Source organism: Castor canadensis, chromosome 13, assembly GCF_047511655.1.
Source record: "Castor canadensis chromosome 13, mCasCan1.hap1v2, whole genome shotgun sequence".
NCBI lineage: Eukaryota > Metazoa > Chordata > Mammalia > Rodentia > Castoridae > Castor > Castor canadensis.
The window spans coordinates 12,133,642-12,147,919 of record NC_133398.1 but is presented as its reverse complement, the minus strand read 5'-3'; the positions used below and the strand labels follow the sequence as shown (position 1 = coordinate 12,147,919).

Below are 14,278 nucleotides of genomic sequence, written 5' to 3'. Positions count from 1 at the left end.
CGAGCACACCGGGCTCAGGAGCTCACTGGCTTCTCAGCGTCTGTGGCTCCCGTCCGTGCGATTCTCGGGAACCCGCCGACCCAAGCTCCCTTCTGGGCGTCTGTTGTCGCGCTGGCCTCCACCGATTGTTGCCACCGTGGGCCTCAAGGGCCCCTCCGCTCTTAACACCGTGGTAAGTCCCTCCCGCCTAGGGATGTGGACTCGCCGCACGGGAGCCCGGAATGCCGAAAGCAGTTAATTCCCCTCTGTTTTGGGTCTTGGTGTGACTTGAGGATCTTGTTTCCGGTTTCTTCCCCTCGTCCCTCCGCGGTCCTAGGTCAATCTCTTACATTCCCTTAGCTTCCCTTACGTACAGTGTGCCGACTGTTTACATATCTCTCGCCAACCTCTGATGAGCTTCAAAGCCATCTGCCTAGAAAGGATCTCTGATTGGTTGTCCAGTGTTAGTGTGCCTTTTAATCGTCTCAAGTTCATCTCCAGGTCAATCCTTTCCTGTAGTTCTTAGCTGAACAGAATCATCTACGCATTGTTCTTGACCAGAAAACTTGAGTATTAGAGCCCTTTTCTTTCCCCCTTGCCAATTCAATTGTTTACAGATTCTCCCTATTTCTTTTCGGTGGGAGGGGTGTTATTGTGGCAAAAAGTACATGATATTTATTTTAATCTTTTGCGAGTGTAAAATTCTCAGTGGCTTTGGGTACATTCGTAGTGTTTTGTAACCATCACTGCAGGCTGTACTCAACTTTATTCTTTTGAGGATATCGTTTCCCAACACCATTTGTTGAAAAGACGGTCCTTTTCCAATTGAATGGTTATAGTTGATTTAAAATCAACTGGCCATATATGTGAGTTTCTTTCTGGGCTATTTACAGTACAGTATGCGAATACCATACTATTTTAATTGCTGTAGCTTTGTAGTAGGTTTTGCAGTTGTAAACTGTGAGTCCTCCAACGTTATTCTTCGTTTTCGAGATTGTTTTGGCTGTTGTGTTCTTATACATTTCCATATGCGTTTGAGGATTGGCTTTTCCCTTTCTTTGAAAAAAGCTTTTGGAATAGGGATTGTATTGAATTAAAGGTTATTTTGGGTAGTAATGACACCTTAGTTTTAAGTCTTCCTATCCATGCATACCGGATGTCTAGGTCTTTATTAATTTCTTTCAGCAATCCTTTGTAGTTTCCAGCATGTTTAATTCATTTGCATGATGTTTTCATTGTCGTTGCTCCCTTAATTTTCTTTTCAAATTGTTCGTTGCTGATGTATAGAAGTCACTGGGTTTTTTTGTTTGTTGGTCTTGACCCCCGCAACTTTGCTCAATTCTTTATTAGCTCTCTCGTGCCTTCTTTGGGATTTTATATGTATAAACTACAGTCTGAAGAGTTCGTTTTACCTCTTCTTTTCCAATTTGGATACTTTTTATTTCTTTTTCTTGTCTAATAGCGCTGGCTGTTGGTACAGTAATTTATAGCAGTACAAAAGTGGGCATCCTTGTCATATTCCTGATGTTGAGGGAAAAACTTTTGATCTTAAAAACTATTGAGTATGTTTTTCCTACTGTGAGTTTTTCATAAATAACTTATCACGTCAAAGAATTTTTTCTCTATGCCTGGTTTTCTGAGAAATGTTATGAGGAAGTGTTAGGTTTTTTAAAATGCCTTTTCTGCATCATTGAGATGATCATGTACCCCCCCCCCCCGCCACGTTTGTTCTATAAATGTATTACATTGATTGATTTTGTTTAACCAGTTTTGCATTCGTGGGCTGAATCCTACTTGGTAATGGTGACTAATTCTTTTAATATTTTTTGAATTTGACTTGTTTCTAATATTATTTACTTATGATGTATTTATCTGGCTTTGGTAACAGGGTAGTGCTGGCCTAACAGAATATATAAGCAGCATTTTCTACTTTTCAATTTTTTTTCTTTTCACTTTTTTGCAAGAGGTTTAGAAGGACTGTTCTTATACTCTTCTTTTAAATTTAAGTTTAGTAGAATTACTGATAAAGCCATCTGGTATAAAACTTTGTTAGTAGGTTTTGATTATTCTGAGTTAATGTCTTTATTGGCTATAGAGCTATGGAGTTTCTATTTCTTCTTGCATCAGTTTAGGGAACTTGTGCGTTTCCAGGAATTTGTCCATTTTTTTCTCGGCTATCTGATTTGTTGGCATATAGTTGTTCAGTGATCACTTATAATCCTTTCTACCTCTGTAATGTTGATAATAATGTCCTCACTTTCATTTCTGATTTTTGTTATTTGTGTATTCTCTTTTCTTCATTACTGTCAATTTTCTTTGTTTGAGATAGGGTCTCCCTATGTACTCCAGATTGGTCTGGAACTCACAAGTATGTACCACAGAGCCCAGATGTTGTTTATATTTTAAAGAATCAACTTTTCATGGATTTTTCTTTATTGTTTTTCTACCTCTATAATGTTTATCTCTGTTCTAATCTGTATTATTTCCTTTTTCTCTGTTAGCTTTGGTTTTAGTATGCCCTCCTTTTTCTAGGTTCTTAATGTGTAAAGTTTGGGTTAATGACTTGAGATCTCTTCTTTTTTCATATGATTATTTACAGCTATAAATTTCCCTCTAATCACTGTTTTAACTCCAGCCCATAAGTTTTAGTACGCTGTGTGATACTCATTTTTTAAAGTACTTTATAATCGCCTTTGGATTTCTTCTCTGAGCCACTGGTGTTTATCCACATATTTGTGAATTTCCCAGTTTTATCTTTGTTATTGAAAGATAAACATCTTTATCCCATTGTGGTCAGACAAGATACTTTGTATGAGGGCTGGCAGAATGGCTCAAGTGGTAGAGTGCCTGCCTAGCAAGCATGAGGCCTTGAGTTCAAACCCTAGTACCACCAAAAAAAGAAAAGATACTTTGTATGATATGTTTTGTAAAATCTGTTGTTTTGTGACCTAACATATATCTATTTTACATTTGAGAAGAATGTATATTTCTGCTGGTATTCTGCGGAATGTTTTGTATATGTGTGTTGGGTTTTGGTGGGGTTTTTTTGTGATGGTTGCTTTCTGTTTACTTTCTTATCTTCTGTCTAGTTATTCTACCCACTATTGAAAAATGGATACTGTGGTCTCCAAGTTTTGTAAGAACTGTTTACTTCTTTTCATATTTCTCTCTCTCTCTCTCTCAGTGAAGAAAGATTTATTTTGACTCAGACCATCATGGTGGGGAGGCCTGGTGGAACTGAGCAGCTCATATCATGATGGCCAGGAAGCAGGGAAAAAAATGCTTGTACTTTTCTTTTTTTTCCTTCCCTCTTATCTTTTTGTCATGATGGGATGGAATCCAGGGCCTTGCACAAGCTAGATAGGTGCTCTAGTACTGAGCTTCACCCTCAGTCCTTGATTGCTTCTTTTGATCATTGAGGTACAGACACAGCCTGGCGGCCATCATTTCAATCCCCACCTTCTGGCCCAGTTTCCAGGAATTTTAAAGAAATAGCTTCTGTTTTGTTTATTGTTTCCCTTTTACCCTATTTGGGAGACAGATGTGTAAGAATTAGGCCATTCAAAAGAAGATATTTATGTGGACCAAAGTAGAAAGCTACTGCACATAAACAAGAAGGATGCATAGTCAGAATAGACCCAGGCAGACCTTAAGGTTTTACCTTAGAACTTGACCCTGATCCTTACTTAGCACAGGGAGAACTAAAAAACCAACTAACCAACCAACACCCAAACAAACACTAAAAAATTTGGGGGAAGAGGGAGATTTTAATTTTCAGAATCAACACATATGGTTCAAATAACTAATTTCCAGCAAAAAGAAAAAAAAATTCAAGCCATACAAAGAAACAGCAAAGTGTATCCCATTCAAAACAATGAATTTTTTAGAAAATGAGCTAAGTCAATAGAAACTGTCACTGAGGATACCCAGGAATCTGACTTAATAGACAAAGGCTTTATTTTAATTTATTTTTTTGTGGTTGTGGTGAACAAACCCAGATCCTCATGCATACTAGGCAATTGCTCTACAGCTGCACCACATCTGATGAAGACTTATTTATTTATCACTAATTTTTTGACCAGACTAGGGTTTAAACTCTTTGTCTTATGCTTTCTAGTCAGGTGCTCTATCTGACGAAGACTTTAAAACAACTGTTTTAAAGTTCTTCAAAGAGCTAAAGAAAGACATGAACTCAGGAAAACAATGTATGAACAAAATGAGAATATTTGTAAAGAAAGAGAATTACACAGAAGGAACCAAAATGAAAATCTAGAATTGAAAAGTACAATAGTTGAAATGAAAAATTGGTTGGAGGGGTTGAAAAGCAGATTTAAGCCAACAGAACAAAGTATCAGTGAACTTGAAAGTTTTTTTTTTTTTTAATGTACTTCTCAAACCCTGTTCTCTTGTCTTTTCTACTTCCTATGTCAAGCTTTCCTAATCACAGGCAGACTCCAAATTGTTCTATCTGCCTCCTGCTTTGTCTCCTCTACTCTTACCATAGTAGTGAACGTTTTAAAATCTTAAATCTGGTAACCAGGTACCTGTGATGACTTGCATCTGTAATTCTAGCTATTTAGAGGGCTGATACAGAGAGAATTGTGGTTCAAGGCCAGTCTGGGCAGTTCATGAGTCCCCATCTCAACCAATAGCTGAGCCTGTCATCTCAAGCCACATGGTGACATTGGGAGCAAGTGATTTGAGGCTGACCCATGGAACAAAAGTTTGCAAGACCTCTGTCTCAATGGGAAAAGCTGGAAGTGCTGGTACGCTCGTGTCATTCCAGTATCAGAGGGAAGCATTAATAGGAGGATCAGGGTTCAGGCTGGCCCTGGCAAAAAAGCAACACCTTCTCTTTAAAATAACCAGAGCAAAGAGGGATTGAAGACATGGCTCAAGTGATAGAGTGCCCACCTAGCAAGTGGGAAACCCTGAGTTCAAACCCCAATACTGTGAAAAAAAAAAATAGAAATCCACATGTGATATCGTCACTGTCCTTAAAAATATCAAAAGGCTGTGTATATAGGTTGAACGTCAGTTTCCTTATTTTTGCATTCAAAGGTCTTCCTCTTCTGGCTCTTGCCTACCACAGAGCTTTATCCCAAACAAGGCCATATTTTACTCATACACTTTGACAAGATGTTCTAAGGTACAAAGCCACGTGCTGATAAAAAGTTGAATACATTGGAAAACCGAAATTAATTTTCTGTGAATGGGATATGCTATTATATGGCATTGGACATAACTGAAATAGACTATATACAGTCTATTTTTATAAAGGACTCAATGATAAAAGTACATGTACATCACTAATCCAGTGGTCAACGTCAGTATCCTATATTAGAGACAATAAATACTATTGTGTAATAAATAGTATGCTAATGTCAGGAAACCTGGAGTACAGCACAACATCATACATGATGTTTAATTTGAGTCCACTGAGATTTCATATATAACTTTTAGTTTGCAGGAAATACAGTCTGAGAAAAACAAATGTAATGACTTCTTAAGGAAGCAACCATTCAGTTCCAGAAATTTTTATGCTTCAGTTGACCTGATTTCTGCAATGAGCCATTGTCTTTTTTTTTTTTTCCAAGTGCCATATTTCAAAAGACTTGAAGGACATAAGCAGATGCATTGTGTGGCCCTGGATTAGATACTGTTTGGGGAATGCTAGTTATAGAAAAATAAAATTTGGTCATGAGAATATTTTATTGTAATTAGATATTAGATGAGGGGAAATTTTCCTGAAAAATTACTGATTGGGAAGGTCAGCTGTGAAAATATTTTTAGGTTAACAGAAAGTTTGAAACTGATATAAGAATTAGAGGAGATGAAAATTTACTGAAATAAGGTAAATATTGTTGATCAAAAAAAGATTACAAAACTGTGATCTTGTAAAAAATGTGTACACACAGTGGATGTGCATTGAAATGTTAACATTTGTGGTAAGAATGTTCTTATTGTAGTTTTTTTTTGTTTTCTACTTCAAAGCATATTGTATGTATGCAATAAAATTTTAATTATAATTATTTTTAAATTGTATATATATTTTGGGTATACATATGAATTAAGAAATACATGAAAGTTGGTCACCAAAATGGTGAACATTGTTTTGTCGGGGTGACAGGAATTTAGGATATTTTACTTTCTCTCTAGTATAATTTGAATACCTTAAAATGAGTGTGTATTTTGGGCTGGAGGTGTGGCTCAAGTGTTAGAGCGCCTGCCTAGCAAGCCCTATAAAGCCAAACCTCAGTACCCTCCACCTCCCAAAGAGTGTATATAGAGAAAAGAAAATAGTTTCCGCAGGGGCGCAGCAATAGACAAGTCACAAAGAGGACTGTAACAACACAGCTTTCCGATTGTTTTTCTTCTGGTTGATTTGAATGTACTTTCCACTGGATAGCAATGTAAATGATTTACAAGAAAAAGAGCATATGCCTTTTGAGTAAAGAGTAAGAGAAGCTATAGAATTATTTTTATAAATTATCTTGTGTAACATCTTTAATAATTGTTTTGTAGCAACTACATCGTAGTCACTCAGGACAGAATTTTAAACTTTATTATATTGCTTTTGCTATGTATTTTATTTTGAATGTTATTCAAATAAAATTCCTGTCTTGGAGTTACAGTCTGAAACAACCTTGTTCATTCCTATCCTCTTCTGTGTCTGGAGTAGAAGGCAATTGTGTTGTACCAGTGGTCCTTGAACTCAGAAGTCGGAAGTCTTGACTTCCAAATTAAGATTCTGTAACTTGGCTGCATTCCTCTATTACACAGTCCTCACAGGTTTGGGTAAGGTGGAAATAAGATGTCAATAAAAAGACCTATCACAATCCCTGGAACACTGCGCCCTCCATAAACTTAATAGTTGAGTCACTATGAAGTGCTGCATTTCAAATGACTTGCACAGGAAGGATGGGTAGAGAATTTCTTGCTAGAGCATCAGTGCTCTCTCTTACATTCCACAAATACTAGTCACTCGCCAGCCCAGCTCTCACTTGCTGTCCCAATAGCTGCGGTTCCAAACCCAGACACCGTTGAGGCAACCTAGGTCTCACATCCCAGCTGGCCGCTCCGCGCAGGCGCACGTCGTGTAAACGCTCAGGTGGAGTTTGGAGGAAAGGAAGCTCCGCCTCTGCCCGCGTGGGGCCAATGGTGCAGCACCTCTTCGCCTGGGCCTATGAGAGGGGGGAGGCGGGGCTGAGGGCGGAAGGACCTGCTTTCACGTGAGTAAGGGGCGGGGGCGCAGAGAGGGCGGGGGCCGTGCGGGAGGAGCCTCCCGGACGGTCAGAGACTTGCGGAGGCCCAAGAGACGGCGGGTCGGGTAGGGCTGCGTTTCCCCTGCTCCTCCCACCTTCCTCTCCGCCACTCCCGGGAGCATTTTCTTGAGGCCCTTGCGGAAGCCAAGCTGTGTTCTCGCCCCTCGGGGCTGGGCAGGGGTCTATGCTCCGCTCCTCAACCGGCCGAGTTTGAGGGGAACTGTGATTGGGGGTGGGGGAGCCGCGACGGAGGGGAGAGCGCGCATGCGCGGGCTGGGATGCCAGGGGAGCCCCTGCCCAAACCGGTTCCCCCTGTCTGGGTGGGTGTCTGTCTCCGGAGCCCTGCGACTGCTGCGGTCTGCCAGGTCCCTCTGCGAAGCCGGTTTGTGTCTCGACTTTCTTGTTTTGGTCTTGGACCTGTTTGGAAATCTGGCCGCTTGCTCACCTCAGTTCCTCCCACTAGGCCTCTGTTTGCGACTTTCACTGTTGGGCCTCAGGCTGGCTTCCTAGGCTTCGCCTAATTTGAAAGACATTCTCGCCCTTTCAAATTCTCGGATTGGTCTTTCTGTCTCATTTTCTCCACCTGCCTTTAAAGTGTTCTGGCATTCTATTCTTCCCGTCTACTGGAAGCACCTTACGACCCCAATACCTAATTGCTGTCTCTTGGTTCACAGCAACTCAGAGTTTTGTTTGAGCCAAAGGCTAGTTAACCCTTAGGCTTCCAGGAATTCGCTGACCATTGCCTGGTAGTACTTTGGTTAGTAGGATTCTTGAATGCAGACTACTTGTTATCTGTAAGATGCTTTGACCAGCATCTGCATACCTGTGGTTACTCCACTCAGATGTCATAGCAGACCGTGTTAATTGAGCATGCTACTAGTGCTCGGTTTAAATTCATGTTCCAAACTGAATTTGAGATCTTTTGGCTTTTGTTGTCCACCTCCCCCCTGGGGAAAAACTGTCAGGGACAGGGTTTCACAGTTGATTTCATATTTTCTTTTAGGTCAACACCTGAATTTACCTTTTTGTGACTAGCATAGTAAGTAACAAGTGTGTGGGCTTCCAGCTGCTTTGTTGAGGCAGAAAAAAAAAACAGTGGAAGGTAATGAAACTCACGTTAAACTGTTGGAAAAGTAGTTTGGAAAAAAGCTTAGGTTCCAAGAAAGTGCATGTCTGATTTTTTATTTTGTTGCCTTAATTAGCGTCTGTATAAGGTGATATAAATTATACCGTATATTGAAGACTTAAGTAGAGCTTAACAAAAATTGAAAATGGATAGGGGAGTTTTGGTTTTTTTTTTTTTAATGTTCTTCCTTTGTAGATCTAAGTTGATATTAAAATTTGAATCCATGATTGATTTGTATGTGCTGGCGACATTTAAAATTCACATGTAGCTTTAATACAAAATTTAAATCAGTCTGTCAACTTGATTTTGATTTCTGTTTTTACATGGCTGAGAATGAATCCCAGCACTCCTTGTGCTGTATTTCCAGCTGTTGTTTTCAGTTAATTTATTGGCTTTAATAAGGTATATATTTGAGTGGAAAGTTAACCTATAAACTATGTATGTTGTGATATATTTGACCTAGTGTTTTGTTAGTTTGCAATGTGCCAGGATTCTGACTTGTGTTTCGTACCATCTCTACTGCATTATCTATCTACCTTGTCTACATGAGGGGGGGCAAGATTTTTCACATAATTTAACCAAAGTTTACAGCTCAGATTCCTTTAAAGTGATTGTCCTTCATTCACTAAATTTCAGGTAAAAGAAAGCCTACTACGAAGGTTGGTCTTCTCAGTAATTGTTTTAACACGTGACTTTTGAGGAATTAGTTTAAATCAGTGCTACTGCTGAGTATCAGTGTCTTTACAAAAATACTGTTGTGCTGAGATTCTCACATAGGCTGTCTGTGATTATCTTTAACATTTTTCAGTATTTTAAGAAATCATTAGACTTCTCAAGCATATATAATAAACAACTTCCGCACTCAAATTTTTCCTGGAGATCAAACTCTGTATTATTTTTAAAGTGCTAACTTAACCAGTATATGTATATAAATCATACGTGACATTTGGTGCTTTGAATATATAATTGCTTTGTTTTTACCGGTTTTTCATAGTTAGATCCAGAGGCAAGAATAATATACAAGGCTAGGAATTTATTTCCATGGGTATAACTGAGGGGCAGGGAGGAATGATGGGGGACAGGGACACCACTACAGCAGTTTAACAGCTGTTTTCCTTTTTTGCACAGACTAATTACCTGTTAACTACCCTCACTCCTCTCCTGGGATTGTTATTCTTTAGAAAACTCTTACTTCACATAGACTTTTAAATTTATGTTGTAACCACTGTTGTCAGCAACTTTGTTTCTCTTTATGTGCAAAGACTGACCTAATATGGAAATAACATGCTATTTTACAGAATTTGGCCTGGAAGTTTCCTTTCTCTTTCCAAGTGAACCTTCAATGACACTGTTTTTGAAGATTGTTCCTTCTCTCAACATAGAGCTTTGTAAAGCCTAATTTCCCCCCCAAAATATCTGTTTCTGATCACTGAAGAGTAAAATAAAGCCCAAAATGTGTAAGTTTATGGTTGACATTAAATAGTATTTATTACATTGGCTCTAAACCATGAAAAATAAATCTTAATTGTTTGTGCTTCCAAATTTGAGGATTTGAACCTCCCCAAGAGTCAATAATAGTTGTTACGTATTTCCAGTTAAGGTTGTATCACACTTGTGCTATATGCCACTAGTCCTTGAGATCTGTAAATCTTTAGGGCAGTAAATTTTTCTTCATACTAGTCTTGCATTTCTTAAGGTACATTAACAAGTGAAATTTGTGGTAACTTTAACATAATGTTATTAGCTCAAAGCTTAACAATAATTTGTTTTTAATCTTCACATTTTTCCCTTATTTGTACATTTTGATTAATTTTAACCCACAGCCTATAGTTATAATCTTGTTTTCCCTGATGATGATTCTCATGTCTCTTAAAGGAATTGATATTCAGACTCTTGGAGAATTTTAGATATATATTATAAACATAAGGGTAATTAGAGCATTCATGTCTAAGTTGAATTAAATGTTGAGTATTTGCATAACGCTAGTGAAAGAGCCAGTCATTTAAATATTTTATTATGCATTCTTCTGCCCTTAAAGGTATCCTGATAAACTGATCCTGGCAATGTGAGAGTGGGAATAGGTTGTATAAATTCTTTTGCTGTGTGTGACACATGTCTAGACCTCTGATATACTTGCAGAAGAGAAAGCGATTATTTCCTTGCTATAGTTACTTTTTGAATTCTCTGTGAATTGAGGAAAAAAGCTGATTTTGATATGACCTGAAAAGCTAATACTTACAATAAAAATGTTTCCCAGCAGAAAATCTCTTTTTTAAAAAGAAATTTTGTATTTGGTTGTAAGAAAAGATCTTTTCAGGTAGTTTTAATACACTTGTGGACCTTAACTAAATATTTGCTAATTTTGTGTCTTCTACACAGTGCCTATCACGGTGTTGTGAATACAAGTCTTGGTAAAATACGTATGGACTATGCACCTCCTATTTGACTCACTCAAGGAGTGTCACTCCATCCCTGTGTAACTTTAGACTAGAGCTTTCTCCTGTCAGAAAACGTGTATTCTAGCAAACATTTTTGGTTTGCTTACACACATTCCCCTGAAAAGCAAACGGAAGTCATAGAAAAAAGGAAACCATATTACTGTGTTTAGCTTAAGTTTTGGCACTAAATTCACATAGATGAAAGAGGAGTAAATAGCCCAGCGCCAGTGGCTCACACCTGTAATCCTAGCTACTTGGGGGGCTGAAATCAGGAGGATCTGTATTTGAGGCCATTCCAGGCAAATAGTTTGTGAGACCCCCATCTCGAAATAACCAGAGCAAAATGACTGGAGGTGTGATTCAGCAGTAGAATGCCTTTTCGGCAACCACTAAAACTTAAGTTCAAACCTCAGTCACACACACAAAGAGAAGTAAATAATGCAAGCATTTCATATGTAAGTATAGACCGGTGGATTTCTAAATGGAATATATTCTTTTTTTTTTTTTTTTTCTGGTACTGGTGTTTGAACTCAGGGTTTCACATTAAGCAGGCATTGTACCACTTCAGCAATACTTCCAGCCCAAGAAAGATGCAGAACAGAGCACACTGTTAGCTAATTTTTTTTTCCTTTGCAGTGCTGGGAATCGAACCCAGGGTCTTGCCTATGCTAGGCAAATGCTCTACTACAGAAACTGCATCCCCAGCTCTTCATTTTCTGATCTCTGGATGATAAGGAACTGTATTGACTAATTCCTAAAAGGTGGAAAAGTATTTGGAAAACCTTTCACTGTTTAAAAAAAAAGTCGATATTTTTATATTTATAAAATTATATTATGCTTCAGAAATCTGTTCAGTAAAAAATGAAAGACAAAGATTTTTTTTTTAATCCGTAATATCAACATCAAGTGTAATCTGACCTTGTGAATGAGTAGTACATTAACACTCAAATAATTTTCCTTGTCTTCCTTGGAGTAGTTTCAGTTGTGGATATGGTATCTAAATAATAATTTAAATATTTAGTTTTGATACAGTATGTTGAGGGTTTAAAGCCAGCATACCTACAGTCCTGGAAAAAATCAAAGTGCTGTTTCCCCATATAGCCACAGGTACTTGGAAAAATCATTTATAAGGTTTTATTTTTTCAGGTGTGAATATTATTGCATTCAAAATGATAACATAGTTAAATGAGTTGTTTTATGTACATTTCAGCCTCTCAGGGCAGTTATCAAGGTATGGTGGGGTATTAATTTTGGAATCATAAAGACATGAGCATCCCAAAGTCTTAACATTTACTTGGTATATGACTGGCACCAAGCTACTTAATGATTTTGAGGCTTGGTTTCTTCATTGGTTAAAATGGAGCTATTTCTAACTACCTCATGAAATTGTACTAAAAAGCACCTGATATCTGTCCCTGCCTTCATAGATACTTACATTAATAATAAAAAAAATAACATTCAGTCCCTTCGTTTTATGTAACTGAAGTAACATTACCCAAGTCAAAAAAAAAGACTCAGGAGTCTAACCCCTAGTCTTTTTTTTTTCCCATTACACTACACCATTAACTTAAAAAAGAAATTAATAAGTCTTGATTACTCATGAGAAAATGAGAAATATCTGAAAACATTGGCTGTCTTTAGGCATTTTACTATATTTTGTGAGTTTTAGCCTAAAGATCCAATAAAGCTACAATTGGGATTTTAAAAACTTTTTAATCAAAAAATGAGTGGATAAACAAAATGCGGTATGCATACAGTGGAATATTATTCAGCCTTAAAAAAGGAAAGAAATTCTAACATGCTACACGGGTAAACCTTTAAGGCATTATGCTAAATGAAGTAAGCCAGTTATAAAAGGTCATATAATTCCATTGTTTATGAGGTACCTAGAGTATCACATTCATAGAGACAAAAAGTAGAATGGTGACTGCCAGGGACTAGGGGAAGGAGAAGTGGGGACTTCATGTTCTTGGCTGTAGTTACAGTTGGGGAAGATGAAATGTTCTAGAAATGGATGAGATCGTGGTAGTGATGGCACAACAATGTGAACAGACTTAATGCCTTAGAACCATATACTTTAAAATGGAATGTTAAGGTTTACGTTAACCCAGCAATGTAGAAAAATTACAACTTGTAAGACATTTTAAAGAAAAACTTGTCTTAAAAACTCCTATGTTCCTTTAATTCACATATCTTTTTTTAAAGTTCTTCTAGAATTGAATGGTCACTTAATAGTTCAAAGAAGTAAACTGTCTCAGTATCATAGGTTAAAATTTGTCTGAGGATGACTTTTAGATAAACTGGTTTTTCTTGCCTTGTGTGTTTTGAGGTAGGGTCTCTCTATATAGCCCAGGCTGATTTTCTTGCTTTTATTTGCAAGTACACTCAAGAGGATTAAGTTTTCTTTCCTTTTTAGTTAAAACCTAAGCTGAGGACTGGCGTAGTGGCTCAAGTGCTAAAGCATCTGTGCTATCAAGTAAAAGGCCCTGAGTTCGAGGCCCTGAGTTCAAACCCCAGCTGAAATTAATCCAAAGGCTTAAGTTAGTGTGGTTCTCTTAGCTCACTAAAATAATTCAAAGAAGCAACCTCCAGATTCATGGCCACAATTTAAACAAAGATTTGTCTAGTGTTTAGCAATTAGTAGTGGTGGAAAGGATTTTGTTTTGAGATGGGATGGTTTTCCATTGAATTTTGTTAGGTTTATCCCACCACTCCCTTGAGAGAGAGGTTGAGAGAAATTCACATAAAAACAGTACAGGGAAACAAAATTCAGAGACAGAAAAAAAAGATAAAAGCTAAGACTAATATAGTGTGGCTTTTCTCGTTTGTTTGGCTTTTGTTTGGGATACTAGGGATTGAACTCAGGGCCTTATACTTACTAGGCAGGCCCTCTACCACCTGAGACACATCACCAATCCTTTTGCTTTTAGTTTTTTAGATAAGATCTTGTGATTTTACCCCTACACAAGCCCTGAATAGTGATCCTCCTGTTTTCAACTCCTAAGTAACTGGGATTACATGTGTGCACCACCACACCCAGCTATAACATGGGTTTTTACATTTTCTTTGTCTGTTGTGGTTAGAAACCTTCAAGCGTGAGTTTTTACACAGGTGTATGGTGCATGCTTGTCGCAGCACTCTGAATGATGAGGCAGGAAGATTGTGAGTTCAAGTTCAACTACAAAAAGATAGCTTGTCTCAAAACAACAACAGAAAGAAAAGATAGTTCCTTTTGAGTCTCTTTGTTCTAATCATCATCCATGCTTACATTTCCATGCACCTGCATGTTAGTATACTATATATATATATTTGCTTGTCTTTCTCATATTACTTAGAAGCCACTTATATACTAATGAAGTAATTATACTGCAGTGTCTGTGGAGGGATTGGTTGCAGGACCCTTCCCCAGTACCAAAATGACATAGTATTTGCACATGCACATAACCTCTGGACATCCTTACACATCAGCC

General features: G+C 37.8%; 1 protein-coding gene across 9 annotated transcripts in view; it reads left to right on the top strand.

Moving 5' to 3' along the window:
- The first annotated feature begins 26 nt into the window (after positions 1-26).
- The window catches only part of Rabgap1 (RAB GTPase activating protein 1), a 166,582-nt gene continuing 152,330 nt past the window's right edge, over positions 27-14,278 (top strand). For 2 of the 9 annotated variants that reach the window (XM_074051051.1, XM_074051043.1), the window contains exon 1: positions 7,665-9,827. The gene's annotated coding sequence lies outside the window, so the exon portion shown is untranslated. Of the gene's footprint in view, positions 173-7,238; positions 7,310-7,336; positions 7,627-7,664; positions 9,828-14,278 lie in introns of those variants that run through there. The other 7 variants (XM_074051045.1, XM_074051046.1, XM_074051047.1 and 4 more) reach the window with 7 other exon arrangements.